At 38.4% G+C, this 18,081-nt stretch overlaps 1 protein-coding gene across 21 annotated transcripts in view; it reads right to left on the bottom strand.

The window, feature by feature from the left end:
* The window catches only part of SVIL (supervillin), a 270,513-nt gene that overhangs the window by 148,914 nt on the left and 103,518 nt on the right, over positions 1–18,081 (bottom strand). For 18 of the 21 annotated variants that reach the window (XM_036351637.1, XM_036351645.1, XM_036351656.1 and 15 more), the window contains exon 4: positions 11,446–11,628. The exons of 2 other annotated variants lie outside the window; for them this stretch is intronic. The gene's annotated coding sequence lies outside the window, so the exon portion shown is untranslated. Of the gene's footprint in view, positions 1–9,356; positions 9,479–11,445; positions 11,629–18,081 lie in introns of those variants that run through there. One more of the 21 variants, XM_036351685.1, reaches the window with a different exon arrangement.

Genomic DNA, 18,081 nt, shown 5'->3' on the forward strand with positions numbered 1-18,081 from the left:
CAAATGGACTATATGATACCTGTCTGCAAAAAGCAATGGATTTTGTATAATCTGGTGGGGTTGTCAAACCTTAATGACTCTTCTGCCAAAATGATCTTGGTCAGTGAAAACCATCAGACAAATATTTATGATCAGGGTGAAGAGTGTTTATCCTCCAGCAGTTAGCTTTTAAAACAAAAGAGCTCTGACTGAAGGTGAGCTGAATGCAGCCAAAGTTGGTGCTGTGCACTCCTTGGAAGAGTGACTCTCACAGCCTCCGTACAAGCCTACCAGTTCACAGCATCAGCTATGACTAGAGATGAGCATTCATCTCTTCATGGCAGTACCTATTTTTAAAGGCCAGCACACACACATACAATATGATATGGTTTCCCTCAGAAAATCAGAACTGCCAAATCATTACCACATTTCTAATTTTAAATTTGAGTTAACAAACACCGAAGTAGAAGCTGAGGCTTTAATTATTGCTCTACTAAAATTAAACGAGAATGTCATGTACTCATTTTCTCTGTATTACTAATGGCAAACTACATTTTTAAAAAATGTAAGTAGGTTGTTTTTGGTTGTTATTCATATCTATTCATATATACATGTATAATACATATATATAAACATAGGTAACAGTGAAGAAAAGATTATCAATTAACTCTAAGAAGAAACAAGAGTCTCTTCCCACAATATATAATAATGCTTAAAAATAAGATTGTTTCAAATTATAATAATTTTTAAAAGATCATTTGTAGTATTAACAGCATTACAAAGCTATTAGAACTGTTTAAAGTAGTTTTCATGTCTATACAAATATATTATCTATAATAATAAAAGGGTAATATGCTAATTAGACTAGATGTCATTCTGGACATCCTTCTGGATGAAGCCAGGACCAGAGGGAAGCTGCCTGCCAGCAGCCAGAGGAGGGAAGCCGGGGTCCTGGATGCCAGAGTGAAGCCGGGGGAAAGAAGGCCTCCTTTTGCACGAATTTCGTGCATTGGGCCTCTAGTATGTATATATATATTTAAAAATTATCATTACACACATTAAAATCAGTAAAACTTACAGATATCCATGGCTATGTTGCTGATGCCTTGACTTATCAACTAAAGTTGAAAGAGGAGAGGCAGCAACAGAAGAGAAAATATGAGAAAATAGAAGGAAAATAGGAAGAAGATGAAAATGGAACAAGGAGAGGAAGGAAGGAAGGAAGGAAGGAAGGAAGGAAGGAAGGAAGGAAGGAAGGAAGGAAGGAAGGAAGGAAGGAAGGAAGGAAGGAAGGAAGGAAATAAGGAAGGAAAGAAGGAGGGAAGGAAGGAAGGAAGGAAGGAAAGAAGGAAGGAAGGAAAGAAGGAAGGAAGGAAGGAAAGAAGGAAGGGAGGGAGGAAAGAAGGAAGGAAAGAAGAAAGGGAGGGGAGAGAAGAGAGTAGCTGGCAAGTGGAGGCAGAGGAGAAGGCTGACTCTCCTTACATTGCCCCTAAATATTCACCCACCCCTCTGACAAATCAAAGGTCAGGTGGTAACTCAGATAGTCAACTGTGTTGGTTATTTTCAAAACATTCATTCAGCTCAACAGCTGAACTATTTTTGATATATAGTCACCTAATCCAATTAACACATTTATTCATGCAGGCTTGTTGCAAGGGTTAAGCAGGGGACATGAGGAAATAGCCCTGCCTCTTTATTCCTGGCACTGTGCTTAATAAAAGCTTCCTAGATTCTTTTAAGAAACAGGTAAGTCTTGTTGCATTTGTGAGTGCAAAATCACCCTAGTATATGTTGATTTTAGATGAAAAGAAATGCAGTGGAGAATGACCTGGCCTCCTGTGTTATAGGACCCGTGCTTTCCCTGAGCCTGCTCAGAGTAGTCAGTGGCTTCAGGAGGGTGAAAGGAGGATGGCTTAATCCCAGGGGAAGTTTACCAGTTAGGCAACAAGTCCACTGAGGCTGGAGGCTGAATGGGACGGCAGGAGGGGCATTCCAGACTGAGGAGAATCCAATGCCAAGGCAGAGTAGGGAAGCCCATGGCATCTGGAATAGGACTGCCATTGTGGTGAGAGCCCAGGGTGCAGAGAGATGATGACTGTCTCAAAAGCAATTCCCCAGGCCTCCAAAGGACACCACCACCTGGCGTGTAGAGCCACGGACAAGGGGTGAGAGCCCAACATTGGACATTAACTGTCCCCTTCTTCACCCTGACACATCCTCCAGCCCTACATTTCCTGCACTGCCCAAGATTCCCATCTTCTTCTGTTATTGGTTCATTCTAATAATAAAGGTTCTGGGGGGAAACTAAACACATACACACAAGTCAAAGGCTTGAGAGCAGAAGAAACCTTAGAAATGGTGTGGGTCAACAGTTGGTGTTTTAGATGAGAGATTTTAAGTGACTTGTGCAGGTTCACAGGGCTTCTCTGTTGCTCCCATCATACCGCCCACTTGATGTTCTGAACTGTCAGAGGTTGACAATTGATTGGCAGACACTTGGGGGAAAATACACAGTATCACCAGTAGCCAGAGTACATACACAAAAACACCTGGAATAAGTGAATAATGACAAGTGTTTCGCATGGTTCGCTTGGTAAGTACAAGAGCTCACACAAGCCGTCATCACAGAAACATCTTCTAATGACATACATCACAGCTCATCTTTAGTTTGTATCCATAAGTGTAAAAAAGTTAAAAGCAAATTATTTAAACTAATTTCTCACAAAATCCCATGACCTTAAACTAAATCAAAACTTAGGAAACAACAATAAAGCTGCCAAAGCACATGTTGGCAAAATGCGACGTTACAGACCCCTGAGCCACTTGATACTCTCAGACTTCCTAGCCACACTGATCGTTAAGCAAGTGCTGCCTCTCATAGTAGCCTGAAGGATTCAACTCCAATGTTATTAGCAATGGTCAAACTATTTAGAGCAAGGATCTCTGGATACAAAATTCAAAGTGTCGAAATGAACATTTAATGTGTTCTGTGCACAAAAGAACCTACAACAGTGCACTCTGTGTGTGTGTGTGTGCACGCGTGCGCATGCATGCTTGCACTGGGGATGTGTATTTGTGGATTGTCGGGAGGGTTGGTGTAGCCACAGTAAAGTTTCCTCTAAGCTTCCATTTCTTTTGAAAAATCACACTATTTTATATTTTCCCTTGCAATCCAAGATTCACAAACCATGTGGACACATCAGCAGGTGACGCACCGTGGTCCTCCAACTCTTATCAGCAGATGCATAAGGCGTAAACCCACTTACTCTGAACTTGCACTGTGCAGATCTACTGCAGTTTGAACTCAATAAAATTAAGTCAAGTTCAAGTTCATTTCCTCAATCACACTAGCCACATTTCCAAGTGCTCAACAGACACCTGTGGCTCATGGCTACCCTACAGAACAGCACCAACCAGATAGTATTTCCATCAACACAGACTGAACAGTGATGACCCAGACCTGTGAACGGCTCGGACCATGTTTCAGTGAGTGGTTGTACCACTACAGAGCTGTGTCCTCCAGAAGGCATTACATAAAGACCTCTAGGTACTTCTAAGATCCTCAGTTTTATACAAATAACCACACTGAGACGTTAGTCTCCATGTGTTTGTTCTTAACTCTTTGGGAGTCACAATCCCTTTAAGAAACATGCTGAAAACAATGGGTCTTCTCAATTAAATGAGTTTTCAAAAAAAGGAACATTTTCATATAGTTGTTGGGAAATATTCTAACCTTCTAAAGTCTGTTCATGAAACTGTTTAAAATTATCTGCTCAACAAAATCATTTCTATCGTGGTCATCTGAAACATAATTTCCCTGCAATAACAATTTTGTCTTCACCCTGCCCTGTGGTATCTACTTGTCAGTCTTTTTTCTTTTTCTTTCTTTCTTTTTTTTGTAATTTGAGCTCATTAATTATGGAAAGCATCACCAGTTCTCACATTATTAGCCAGAGAGATGCTGTGCATAAAAGTTATGCATAGCATACTCAGAAAACTCTCAATTCACAAAACTCTCTCCATTAAAATACCAAGGTAATTTGTTCTCCTCAAATCTTAGAGCATCCATTTACCATGTAATTGCCATTTTTATCTGGAGCTACTGAATAAGTTATAATTTACTTTTAATGAAATAATTATCTAGTGAATGGCAAATGTTAGAATGTTTATAGCCCTGTGAACCAAGTATGGTCTTCACAACTTGTACAAAATTAAATGTAAAAATGGTACTAACTTACAATGGATGCAGGAAGGTGGCTAATGTACTAGTTTGAATAAAATAAGCTTTACCAGTAGTAGAGGTGACCAGGTGAATAATCTTAAAAAAGAAAAACACACAGAAAGTAAATCATCGATTCCAAAATTTCTTTGTAAAATGGCTTCTCACACTACTTGTGACACACAATAGTTCATCTGATAGGACTTAAGTTCTTTCTAAACTCACTTCAAAGTCTTCAGGTAAAACTACCTTTATTTTCAAATTTTTGCTCGCTTTCATAATAAAAGTTTCAAGAGAGGAAAAGTCTGAAAAGTAAGACAGAAGTCCAGTTGATTAAATGATTTATTTCTGGAACATTCCGGTTGAATGATATCAATGTCAACCTTTGCCTTGGCAATGAATCAAGATTTTATAGATAGTACTTTATGACAGTGGAGAGAACATGGGTTTAAAAAAAGAGATGGGTATCTGACCTAAAGACCCTAAATTTAACAGATTTTAAAAAAACAAAAACATATAACCTTTATCAATATAACTTATAGGGAAGGTGAGAATTTTGGAAGGTGGAAAATGCAAACAGTAGGTAGATACTAAGTGTAGTTAGAAAGCATGGCAGGTGTTTTACTAGTAAATTCTTTCATTGAAGCACTTCAAAGATAGAAGCCTGAAGATGAAGAGAATTCTAAGGGCACTGAATGTGACTCCATTAAAATTTAAGCTCCATGAAGACAGAAATTTTGTTTTTCACTGTTCCTTCCCCATCACCTGTGCCAGTCCCTGACACATAGTAAGCGTTCAGAAAATGATTGTTGGTAAAGAATGAATACCCGGTAGTGAGTTAACAAACTTAAAGGGGGTGGAGGAAACTGAGCACAACCTACTCCTGTTGTCAGCAGGAAAATTTTGTCTCAGGCATCAGGAGAAAGAGCAAAAGTCCAAAGAATATAAGAATAAATCAGGTTCAAGGAAAGAAAATTTAAGTATTTAAATAAACACAAAAGAAATGAGAGCTTAATCTGAAGAGACGGCAGGAACTTCCAAAAAAAAAAAAAAAAAAAAAAAAAGGACTGAAGAGACCACGAATGGTGATCAGGAACTGAGAAGGAAGTACTGACTACACACTTATTTCACAGAAGCCAGCAAGTACAGTAAGAGGACATTTGCTCAAGACATCTCTAACTAGTCCTGCTCCCACCTGAACCACCACCTTCCAAATACAGGGTCTCCTTCCCAGGGAAGGTCAGAATATTTTCAGCTCTGAAATCTTGGAATTACAAAGTCCAAATAAGTAGAAGGACCTTAGAAATCCTTCAGTCCAATACTCATTTCAATAAATGAGGCTCAGAGAGGTTATGAACTTACCCAAGATGCCCTGGCCAGTTTAGCTCAGTGGATAGAGTGTCGGCCTGCAGACTGAAAGGTCCCAGGTTCGATTCTGGTCAAGGGCAGGTACCTTGGTGGCGGGCACATCCCCAGTAGGAGGTGTGCAGGAGGCAGCTGATCGATGTTTCTCTCTCATCAATGTTTCTAACTCTCTATCTCTCTCCCTTCCTCTCTGTAAAAAATCAATTAAAATAATAATAATAATAATAATAATAATAATAATAATAATAAAGAACTTACACAAGATCACACAGCCGGTTATTAAGATCAAGGCTGCTCCCAAGTAGTTTTCAGGGTCAAACACCTTCAATTTCCAAATTCTTCCTCCACTGAGAGCAGGGAAAACACTTTCTGGGAGCGTTGGAAGGTGGTTGAGGCTGAGTAGAGCACAATGCTTGTTTGCTATCCTTTCATATTACTTTCCTCCCATGTGTTCCCCACTCCACTTCTTACTGTAACTCTCTTAAATATTTAAGAACTGTTAGCTCCCTGAAAGCGCCTTGAAGCCTCCAGAGAGAACTGATACAAACCCAAATCAATAAATTCTATCTCAAATGGGAGAATACTGTTAGAGGTACTATGCATCACATGAAGCTTACTCATCCTAGCCAACTGCATTACAATATTTATCCACTCACAGAATTTTAAAATATTCAACACTTTCCATCAAAAATGTATGAAATGATAAAGCCAAATGATTATGCATATGTGGCTAAAATGAGCATCTGGTAGAAATTAGGACTGTGAGAATAATTTGGAGAGCCATATACCTTAACATTCCCACCTTTATTTTTTCTCTAACCTGGCTCAAACATATAGAGTCATCAGCTGCATTAGGTACCCAAAGCAATACTTAAATAATAATAATAATAATAGACATTAAAATGTAATTTGTCTTTGGATTTCATAATATCAACTGTTAAAGGAATGAACTAATTGCAAAATAGATGAATTTGGCAAAATTCTGTGACCATTAGTACATGGTAAATTAAATTATCTTTTCTAAGAAAATCTGTATATAAAAACAGTACTAAAACTTTCAAAAATTATTTTACCTTTCATAACCTACCAACTTCTTAATTTAATATTTTTCGCTACTGAAAATCAATTGCTTTCCTAATTGAGTCTTTGGCTGGAGTGGCTTGTTTTTATTGTTGAGTGTGCAAGTACAACATGTGTATATTTTAAAATTTTGGTTTAAAGGGAGAAATTAGATATAGTATTTCAGAATGTATAAAAAGACCAGGGCCTTAAAATATTTAAAGTATTCAAAATCTTAAAAATATAAAAATATCAATATAATTCTTCTGTTTAATGACAGTTTATATCCAAGCCTATGTTATTTTCCAACTTTCTGTACTTGGGAGGTAACTAAAAATCCAGAAGGAAATTAGAGACTTCTGATTAATCAAGAAACAGTCCACAAATTGTAGGTACATTATTTATAAAAGCCCTTTAGGTCTTCTCTTAGAAACCACTTGTTTTTTTTATACATACTTCTTCTATCAATACTGGTTATATAGGATACAAATCCAAACATAACTAAGTAAAAGTGAACAACTTCTAATTAAAAAAATAATCTAAGCTATAAAGTCCAAATTAATATATTCCATCTGAAATGGACAGGACATATAATTCACAGCATAAAGAGCTGAGCAAGTGAAGAGAAAATGATTTAGAAAATAAAGGCCTATTGGTAGGATAGCTCTGCAGTCTATGGACATTCAGGGCTGAGGTCAGAGCCCGTCAACCGTCTATACCTGAGATGGAATCCTTACAAAGAGGTGCTCAGAGGTAAAGCTTGGGAAGATCAAAGCAATTGGGATGTCTTGGAGAGCAGTGCCCACTGAATTGTGGGTGTTGAGGAGTGAATAGGCAGTGAAAGAAGTAGGTGATAGCATGAAGTCAAGGAGAGCTTTATTTAGGATGGAGGAAACTTGAGCATGTTTTCAAAATGAGGAGAAAGAGCCAGGAGAAAGGCAGAAACTGGAAGTAAGAGCAATGGGGAACAATTGTGTGGGCAGAGCAGGGAGGGATAGCATGAAAAGCACAAAGGAACAGACCAGCCTTGGAAGACCACCTCTATCTCTGGGAAGCCTTCTTCAAATCCCCATCTGACTTTATTCCTCTCAACTTGGTGGTTCTGCAAGGGAGTCATTTAGAAGAGTGCTTCTCAAAGGCGGTCCTCGGACCAGAGGGATCAGATTCACCTGGGGGCTTGGTTGCTGCTATCTGGTTCTACCAGGTCTACTGCATCAGAGGATCACAGGTGATGCCTACTGAAGTTTGAGAAGCAATGGTTTAAAGCAGACTATAAATATGAGCATTGAAGGTAGATATATCTAGGTTCAAATCCAGCTCTACCCTGACACCATGGCATGAGCCCTTGGGAAAGTGTCTCTAAACCTGAGTTTTGTCCTCTGTAGATTGGAAATAATGATAGTAATATTTCTCAGGTGCCATTGTAAAAAATTAAATAAGATAATGTAGGTAGCGAGCTTGGCATTGAGCTTGGAATACAGTAATAATAGATGGCATGTTATTATTGTTCATCGCTTCCAGCCTACTTGTATAATAGCTTCGTCATGTTTATGTCTGAACCCATGCCGGGAAGGGGTTCACCAAGGACAGGGAACACACTTCAGTTGTGTTCATCTTAAGGCATCCAACCTCGAGATGTGCACACAGGTGTGCAATAATGAAGCACTTAACCTGTTGAAATGAATCCAGTACTGTGACCTGAGTAAATCGACTATCCCAAAGCAAATATTAAAGCTCTTTCTTTGACTATACTGACATAAAGGCCCGTTAGAAATAGGTTAAGAACTTGTTTGGGATTAAAGGCTCAATTTTCAGAAGAGAATGATAAAGTTATGAGGCGAAGTATATTCCTCTTCCCAAACCTCCCAAAACAGGAGTACCATAAGAAAGTGACACAGAGCTCTCTTTGAACAGACATCAAGGTGGTAGGCTTCCCTTCTGAGGTCAGCAGGGCAAACCACTCTGAGATGTTTTACGTAAAGATAAAGTATAATGCTTGGGAAAGGTACATAAATGAAATCACACCACTAGATCAGTGGTCGGCAAACTGTGGCTCGAGAGCCACATGTGGCTCTTGGGCCCCTTGAGTGTGGCTCTTCCACAAAATACCACATGCAGGTGCGCACGTACAGTGCGATTGAAACTTCATGGCCCATGCGAAGAAGTTGGTTTTCGGAAAGGAGATAGACGAAACAAGTATACAAGACGAGTGTGGATGGGAGAGTTGGAAGGGGTTGACCTCAGCGAATGTACCTCAATCAGATTGAGGACATTTTTAGCAAAGGCCAGCTTAGGAGTACCCTAATTAAGTTAATAACAATGTGCCTACCTGTATAGTTTAAGTTTAAAAAATATGGCTCTCAAAAGAAATTTCAATCGTTGTACTGTTGATATTTGGCTCTGTTGACTAATGAGTTTGCCGACCACTGCACTAGATGAATTCCTTCATTTTAGGCAAAACTCCAATAATGAAGTGGCTGATTTCATCGAATGTACCTTCATTTCCTGTGTTGGCAAAAGCACACATACATAAACCCTATCTGGCTTATAACAGTAAGACAAATGTTTCTCTTTGCATTATTAGTTATGGGGGGAAACACAGCTTATAACACAGAACACCCACTTCTATAGTGAATAATATATAACACTGGCAAAAGCATTTTATAGAGTATAGTTAAATTTGATATGAAGAATTCACAAGTCCTTCCAATGCAATTCGGTTCAATCAACTTACATTTGTGGGACACCCGCTCGGCAGCAGGCACTGAGCTAGGTCTTGGGGTGGCAGGAAGACTGGAGCCCAGAGGCAGAAGGTCAGAGGAAGCTTCTGAGAAGATTTCATCTGCTATGACCTCCCTGACAGGCAAAGGAAGGCAGAACACTTCAGGGAGGGGTGCCAGCAAAAACAGTGGCATCAAAGACTGAAAGAGGCTCAGGAGTTGAGCTTTAGCCTTTAATCAGTGAGAAACCACAAGGCTTGTAATAGTAAGACAACATGAAGAGCAGATCTTTGTGTAGGAGGGTCATTCTGAGGATGGGCTGGGCAGCAGAGAACTTGGGGGCAAAAAGACCACTTAAGAGCAATGCAATCAGGGGTAGGAGACAAGGAGGCTCAGGAGGAGGTGATAGGCAGTAGCATGATTTCAAACTTAGTGGCCTTGGTGACTAATGGGAGAGGAGTCAAGGTGACAGCATGACTTCTGCATCAGTTACAAACAGGAGCACCATAGGTGAGACAGGGCTCTCTTTGGGAACTGTGGGAAATTCCAGATGGGGGAATTCTCCTGGTCACATGGAGGTCCCTGAGATGTGTGCGTTATTATACAATTGCAGTGAGTGTCCAGAAAGCAGAGTGAGGAGACACTTCCTTTGCATCGCAATAATAAAAGGAGGTCCCTGGTGGCTCATCCCCACAGCTCTCTGTGAACCGATGAACCAGTGAACTTGTGCTGCCTTTTCTTTGGACATAATTCCTCAATTGTAGACTTTTTAATAACCCCAGGTATTGCCAAAGAAGTTCATTCTGAATGAAATTCAAAATCTTCCAGAAATGGTGTGTCTCAAAGATCTGGTTTGTTGAATGAAGTAATGTAAGGAGGGTGCTTTAACCGAATTTCCTTTGAAAGTTATGCTCCCAGTTTCCTGAGGCTTCTCTCTGCCTATCAGTGTCACCTCTCTTCTTCAGAGGAGTGACAAGGATGATCCACTCCTGGCAGGACACCCAACTGCTTGGCTCCTCAAGAGTTCTCCTGGTTTGGTGAGAAGAGGCAGTCGAAATAATCCCAGCCCACTGCTGCTTCTGCTGTCCTGGGGGACTAGAGGGTCCTACCAGCATTTGGGCCAGGGCAATGCTTTGTCTTATGTGACTGTCCCACATTACAGGGTATTTACAATTCTTAACCACATTCCCTGTTCATTGTTGTGAAAACCAGAAACACCCCAAGCATTTCCAAATGCATGTCAAAGTTGTAGTACTACCTTTGGTTAAGAAACACAGCAGTATTAACCTATGAAGCTAATTTCTATAAATATTCTGTTTTTCTACCTTATAAAAATAATTACTGCTCCTACTGGTCCATCTGATTTGGTATAAAGAAACAATCTTTTCTGGTTTTTTTTTTTTTTTTTACAATCTTTTCTTTTAAAGGAGAAATATGTAAAATAACTCTCCGATAGCTCATTGCTATTTTTTAGCAGAAGCAAATCACCAAGCTAAATTACAAACAGACCACAGGCATCTTTAGGGCTTAAAAAGTCTGATACAGCATTTTTTCTTGGATAATTCAGAAATATAGTTCAAAATCTAGAAACTAACACATTTTTAAAAATAAATTCTGGAACATCAGAGGTTCCATAAATCAAACTCGAAGAATCAGAGTACCAAGATAAAGAATTCTCAAAACAAAGATCACATAAAAGGCTGCCTGTCTGACATCCATCCCCATTCTTGAGATATTATCATTGAAATACTTTGTATTGTAAATATACTTTTTATTCCAAGGCTTCAAGTGCTAATATTTAGAGAGAATGTAGTTACTAAATTATATATATATATATATCATATTATATTATTAATATATATCATATTGTTAGTATGAACCTATCAGTACTATAAAGTAAGTTCTTTTTTTTTTTAAGAAAAAATCCACTCATTCCACAACCAAAAGACATGCCCTATGGTACCTATAGGAGTAATTTCCTGAGCTAGCACACCCTGGCAGAACATGCCAGTGCCCAAAGTCAACACAGCCTCGGGAGTACGCTCAGACAAACAGCATGGAGAAACCATTGCATTTAGATTTATAGGAAGATTTTTCACTTACTTCAAATTTCTGTATAATCCTTGTTCCTCTATGTTAAAGGGGGAGGGGAGAATCACAGTGTACTTCCTTATTTTTCTAATTAAAAAATAAACAAAACAAAACACAGTATATCCACGAATTGGCTGGGGTGTCCTCAGTATTTTCTTTGGGTCTCCTCCTTTCAATGAACACTACTTTCAAATTCTAAACAAAAAGTAAAATATCCAAAGTTAGGCCAAGAAAGACTGTAAAAAAATCAAATATCACAACACAAACCAGGCAAGTGCATCTATTTGAAGTGATGATTCAGAACAGGATAAATTTAGAACGGTGCTCTCCACAAGGCATTTGGGTGCCAACTGCAGTACACAGGTGAAGGCTACATCCCAAAAGTTTCTCTGAAAAAAGATCGCCAAAATATGATTAAAAAGAATCTTCTTTTTGAAGTTGTCAGTCCCCCGGTGTCCTTGACACTCAACTTCCCCAATCTGGCCTTGGTGTGGCCATCCATTACTGGGTAAATCCACGTGAAACCTGAGGACACTCAGCCTGGGAGGACACAGTCAGAAGCAGTGGGCAACTCGCAGGGGACCGGCCTTTTATGGTCTGAACTGGAGAGCCTTGATTCCAGCTAATCTACCAAAATAGCTCTTGGAACTCAGAGAAGCCCATCAGCTGTTGCAACAGGCCTGGCCAGCAGCTACCTCAAATGCAATGAATTTGTTCACATTGTCTTTCAGCTTTTTATATAGAGAAATAAAAAAAAATGCAACACCAGTCTATTGAACAGGCTAACAGCAGTACAGAATGGAGAGGGCACACATTTGTCTAACTCTAGTTTCTGAGTTAAAAAACAACAACACATAATCATTGATAAAGCTCAGCAGCCAACCATTCAAAAATATATATGTATGCACATGAAACAACATGCTAGAATGGCAGGGGTCTATTTACAAGTTTAGAACTGTGTAGACATCTGTGGATTTCTTCCTACTTCCAATAATTGTAGAAAATGAGTCATCAGAAGAAGGAATTGTGCTAGAAATACTTTCTCTAAAACAATACAAATATTTTGTCTTAAAACCAAAGACAATGCCCTGAACTGGTAAGATCTATCCTCAGATGGATCTCAGGTCACTCACCTAAAAAACCAAAGGAACCTTAACTAATTAACCTTAACTAAAAACAAACAAAAATCCAAAACTAAACAACAAACAAACAGAACTTATCAAGCACAACCACTTCTTAAAAAGCTATTTGCATTTTTAGATATTAAAACTAAATTACAACTCTGCTTACAAAAATACTTACAATGGTAGGTGTCCTTATTGTTAGAAAGAATGAAAGAAAGTCTCAATTGTTCATCCTAACTTCATAATCACAAAGCCAGAGCTCCTGGGCTATAGCAAAAGCTGTGCTTCATGCCATCAGGCCTGGGTCCTATGCCTCTGGGTGTCCCTTCTCAGACCACCAGCTGCATCAGTCACCAGAGGCCTCCCAAAGAGGGATCTGAATTCCTGTTATTAATTAACCCTGCAGGACAATGCCTTCCCCTAAGCAGACAGTTCTTGAGCTAGGTGAAAAGATGGCAGAAACCCTGGACAGTTGAATAATTAAACACCAGCTTCCTGACTATTTTGTGCAAGGATTAAAAACAATTTGTCCAAGCCAAATATTTTAACTCATTTCAAGATGACAATTAAAATTTCACAAGATGACTTCTGCTTCCTAATCTCAGTCCTGGCCCTCATCTTAAGTTCCCTTTGATCAATTTTGCCTTTCATCAATTTTTAATTTTATTTGGTCTTGCTTGATATATTTATATAAGCTGATTTAAACTCCTCCTAGAACAAATCAGAATAAAAATATATCTAAACTTATGTAAAAAAGTTGCCCATTGGGTTTTTAAGAAAAGATAGGAGGAGAAAATGAATCACTATTACTGTAACAATGCAGTTATTTTCTTTAAAAAGATTCAATCATATAAAGTAAACATCTAACTTTTAGATGCCTCTTAAGTTGTGGCTCACTGCTCCCTAGAGCAAACAAACTGACCTAAATTAATGCATTAGAGTCTAAAAGAATAATTCTTCTCAGATGCCTGTTTTGTCTTTCTCCAAACCCAGTTAATTCTACCTGTGCAATCTGTTTAAATACTTCCTTCAAATTTTTCTGCTATTTGCCGAACTCAGGAAACTTTTGTCACACACACTTCTTTCCAAAAACTGAAGGTAATCAGACCTGATATGCATGAGAGTAGATTTCATGATATGCCCATAAAGAAAATAAAAAAATCATATATTATGAATTAAAATTAAAATGAGAACTAGATTTATACTAAACTCAGACATTTTCAAGATATTTGATAAGTAACTATTTCTCATTTGCTATTATTCAATATGAGAGGCCAGGTGCACGAAATTCATGCACGGGAGTGGGAGGTTTCCTCAGCCCGGACTGCACCCTCTTGCAAAATAGCAGTCGGACATCCCTCTCACAATCCGGGACCACTGGCTCCTAATGACTGGCCTGCCTACCTGCCTGATCACCCCTAACCACTTGCCTGACTGCCTGATTGCCTCTAACCACTCTGCCTGCCTACCTGAGTGCCCCTAACTACTCACCTGCCTGATCACCCCTAACCCCTCTGCCTGCCTGCCTGATTACCCCTAACCACTCTGCCTTCCTGATCGCCCCTAACCACTTGCCTGCCTGCCTGATTGCCCTTAACTGCTCACCTGCCTGCCTGATCGCCCCTAACTGCTCTGCATGCCTGCCCAATCGCCCCTAACTGCTTGCCTGCCTGCCTGATCACCCCTAACCGCCTCTACAGTCTAATTAGCATATTATGCTTTTATTATTATAGATTAGTATTGTAACAGTATGGTAATCTACTATTTCTTTCTACTAACTGATCATTATATCAGCTTTATTATGAGTTTTAATCTGGTATTGTTAGCTAATCCAAGAACCATATATTTTATGATATGTGTTTCTAAGGAAAACTACATTCATATCTCTATAACTTCAATTTTATAACAACAGTGAACATGTGGAAACCAAAACTGAAAACACAATACCATTTACAATCATTTTGAAGAAAATAAAATATTTGGATATGAACTTACACAGGATCTGTATGTTATAAAGTACATAATGCTGATAAAAGACATCAAAGAAGACCTCAATAAATAAATAGACTTATATTGTGTTTGTGCATTAGAAGAGTCAACATAGTAAAGATGTCAATTCTCCCCAAAACCATCTATACATTTAATGCAATTCCTACTGACATCCCAGCAAGATCTTTGGTAGATTTAGATAAATTTATTCCAATATTTATATGCAGAGGCAAAGGCTTTAGAATAGCTAAAACAATCTTAAAAAAGAGGAACAAAGTGCCAGCTGGAGTGGCTCAGCTGCTTAGGCATCATCCTGTGCACCAAAAGGTTGCCAGTTCTATTCACAGTCAGGGCATATACCTGGGTTTCGGATCCTATCCCTGGTTAGGGCACATACGGAAGGCAACCGATCAATGTTACTCACTCACATGGATGTTTCTCTCTTTCCACTCCTCTCTCCAAGCATGTCCTCAGGTGAGGGTTATAAAGAAAAAAGAGGAATAAAATGAGAGTAATCAATCTATCCATATTGAGCTATTGTGCAGCTACAATGATGGACTAGAAAACCCAGAAATAGACTGACATAAATACTAGTATACCCAACATGCAAAAAAATGAAACTAGACAACCAACTTACACAATACACAAAAATAAACTCAAAATGGATAAAGGACTTAAACATAAGATGGGAAACCATAAAAATACTAGAGGATACACAGACAGCAAAATCTCAGACATATGCCGAAGCAATTTCTTCACTGATACTGCTCCTAGGGCAATGGAAACTAAAGAGAAAATAAACAAATGGGACTACATCAAAATAAAAAGCTTTTGCATAGCAAAGGAAACCATCAACAAAACAACAAGAAAGCCCACTGCATGAGAGAACATATTTGCCAATGTTATCTCCGATAAGGACTAATCTCCAACATGTACAGGGAACTCATACAACTTAGCAAAAGGAAGATAAACAATCCAATCAAAAAAAATGGGCAATGAACCTAAATAGATATTTTTTGAAAGAGGACATAAGGAAGGCCAAGAGACATATGAAAACATGTTCAAAGCCACTGATCATCCAAGAGATGCAAATCAAAACAATAATGAGGTACCATCTCACACCTGTCAGAATGGCTATCATCAACAAATGACAAGTGCTGGCGAGGATGTGGAGAAAAAGGAACCCTCGTGCACTGCTGGTGGGAATGCAGACTGGTGCAGCCACTGTGGAGAACAGAATGGAGTTTCCTCAAAAAACTAAAAATGGAACTCCCATTTGACCCAGTGATCCCACTTCTAGGAATATATCCCAAGAAACCAGAAACACCAATTAGAAAGGATATATGCACCCCTATGTTCATTGAAACACAATTCACCATAGCTAAGATTTGGAAACAGCCTAAGTGCCTATCAGTATATGAGTGGATTAAAAAAAGGTGGTACATCTACACAATGGAATACTATGCTGCGGTAAAAAAGAAGGAGTTCTTACCATTTGTAACAGCATGTATGGAACTGAAAGCATTATGCTAAGTGAAATAAGCCAGTCACAGAAAGATATATACCACATGATCTCACTCGTTTGTGGAATATAATGAACAACATAAACTGATGAACAAAAATAGATCCAGAGACAGAGAAGCATCGATCAGACCGTCAAACCTCAGAGGGAAGGTAGGGAAGGGTGGGGGGAAGGTAGAGAGATCAACCAAAGGACTTACATGCATGCATATAGGCCTAACCAATGGACACAGACAACAGGGTGGTGAGGGCATGAGTGGGGGGGGAGGGGGGGAGGGGGTAACGTGGGGATAAGGACACATATGTAATAACTTAATCAATAAAAAAATAATTTTAAAAATACTAGTATACCTAAACTGAATTTTGACAAAAGGTGCCTTTTCAACATATCCATTGGGGGGGAGGGGGTAATAAACCAGAAAACATATATAACCTTTACCTAATCCTCACACCTTTTACAAAAATCAACTGGAATGGATCATGAAATTAATTGTAAATATAAAACTATAAAACTTTTAGAAGATATACAAGAAAATGTAAAACTTCTGCTTTGCAAAAGACCCTGTTAAGAGAATAAAAAGAAATGCTACAGAGTGGGAGAAAATATTTGCAGGTTACATATCTGAAAAATGAAAAATATCTAGAATATATGAAGAACTCTCAAAACTCAACAGCCAAAACACAAACAGTTCAATTAGAAAATAGACAAAAGATGTGAGAAACAATTCACTAAAGAAGATACACAGATAGCAAATAAGCACACACAAAAAACATCATTAGCCATTAGAGAAATGAAAATTAAAACCACAATGAGATAGCCTTATATACATATCAGAATGGCAAAAATAAAAATAGTGACACCACCAAATTCTGGTAAGGAGAAACTGGATCATCACACATTTCTGGTGGGACTGTAAAATGACATAGCTACTCTCAGAAACAGTTTGGCAATTTCTTAGAAAAACGAAACATACCAAACCAAACTACCATATGACCCAGCAACTGCACTCATGGATATTTTTCCAGAGAAATGAAAACTTGTTTTCATACAAAAACCTGATTAAAATTGTTTCTAGTAGTTTTATTCATAATAGCCCAAACCTGGAAACAGCCCAGATGTCCATCAATAGATACATGGTTAAACAGTGGTGCCTCCATCCCATGGAATACTAACTACTTAGCAATAATATGGAACGAACTTTAATACACACAACCAACCTGCATGAATATCCAGGGAATTATTCTGGGCAAAAGAAAGCCAATCCCAAAAGGTTAGATGCTATATGAATCCATTCATATATCATTCCCCAAATGATGATATTGAAGAAATGAAAAAAAATATTAGTGGTAATCAGAAGTTAGAGCTGGGGGAAAAGTGGCTATCACAGGGCACCATGAGGGATCTTTGTTCTGAAATTCTTCCACTGACTGGATCAATGCCTATATCCTGGTAATGGTATTGTTTTATAGTTTCCCAAGATGTTACCATCGGGGGAAATGGGTAAAATGTACACAGGATCTCTTTGTATTATTTGTTAAAGTGCATTTGAATCTATAATTATCTCAAAATTAAAAGTTTAAACATTAAATAAAAATCTACTTCAAAGACACTTCCAAATTGAACCCATTTGTAAATGGGCTACTTACTGTAATTGTACTTTACATAAATCTAATTAGATGTTCCTGTCATCAGTGCCATCTTAAGAAATTCAAATTGGAAATGTTTCTACAAAAAAGTCATTGATCCAAAGTAAAGTATTTTATACTGAATAAGAAATGAAAGCATTGTGTCCAATTAAAAATATTTATTTGGCAGGTTGTATGGGTACTTAAAAAGGGTCTCTAATACCCAGGGTGTCTCTAACATACAGCAGGATTCCTTCAAATAATTTTCAGAAGTTCAATCCATTCCCCAAGATAATTAATTTTCAAAATCTGACTTATATTTGAGAAATAACAAGAAAGCAACTCTTTAAGAAAGGAAGGTGGCTGGGCTATCTCAAATATAATGCTA

This window comes from Myotis myotis, unplaced genomic scaffold (genome assembly GCF_014108235.1).
Source record: "Myotis myotis isolate mMyoMyo1 unplaced genomic scaffold, mMyoMyo1.p scaffold_m19_p_1, whole genome shotgun sequence".
NCBI lineage: Eukaryota > Metazoa > Chordata > Mammalia > Chiroptera > Vespertilionidae > Myotis > Myotis myotis.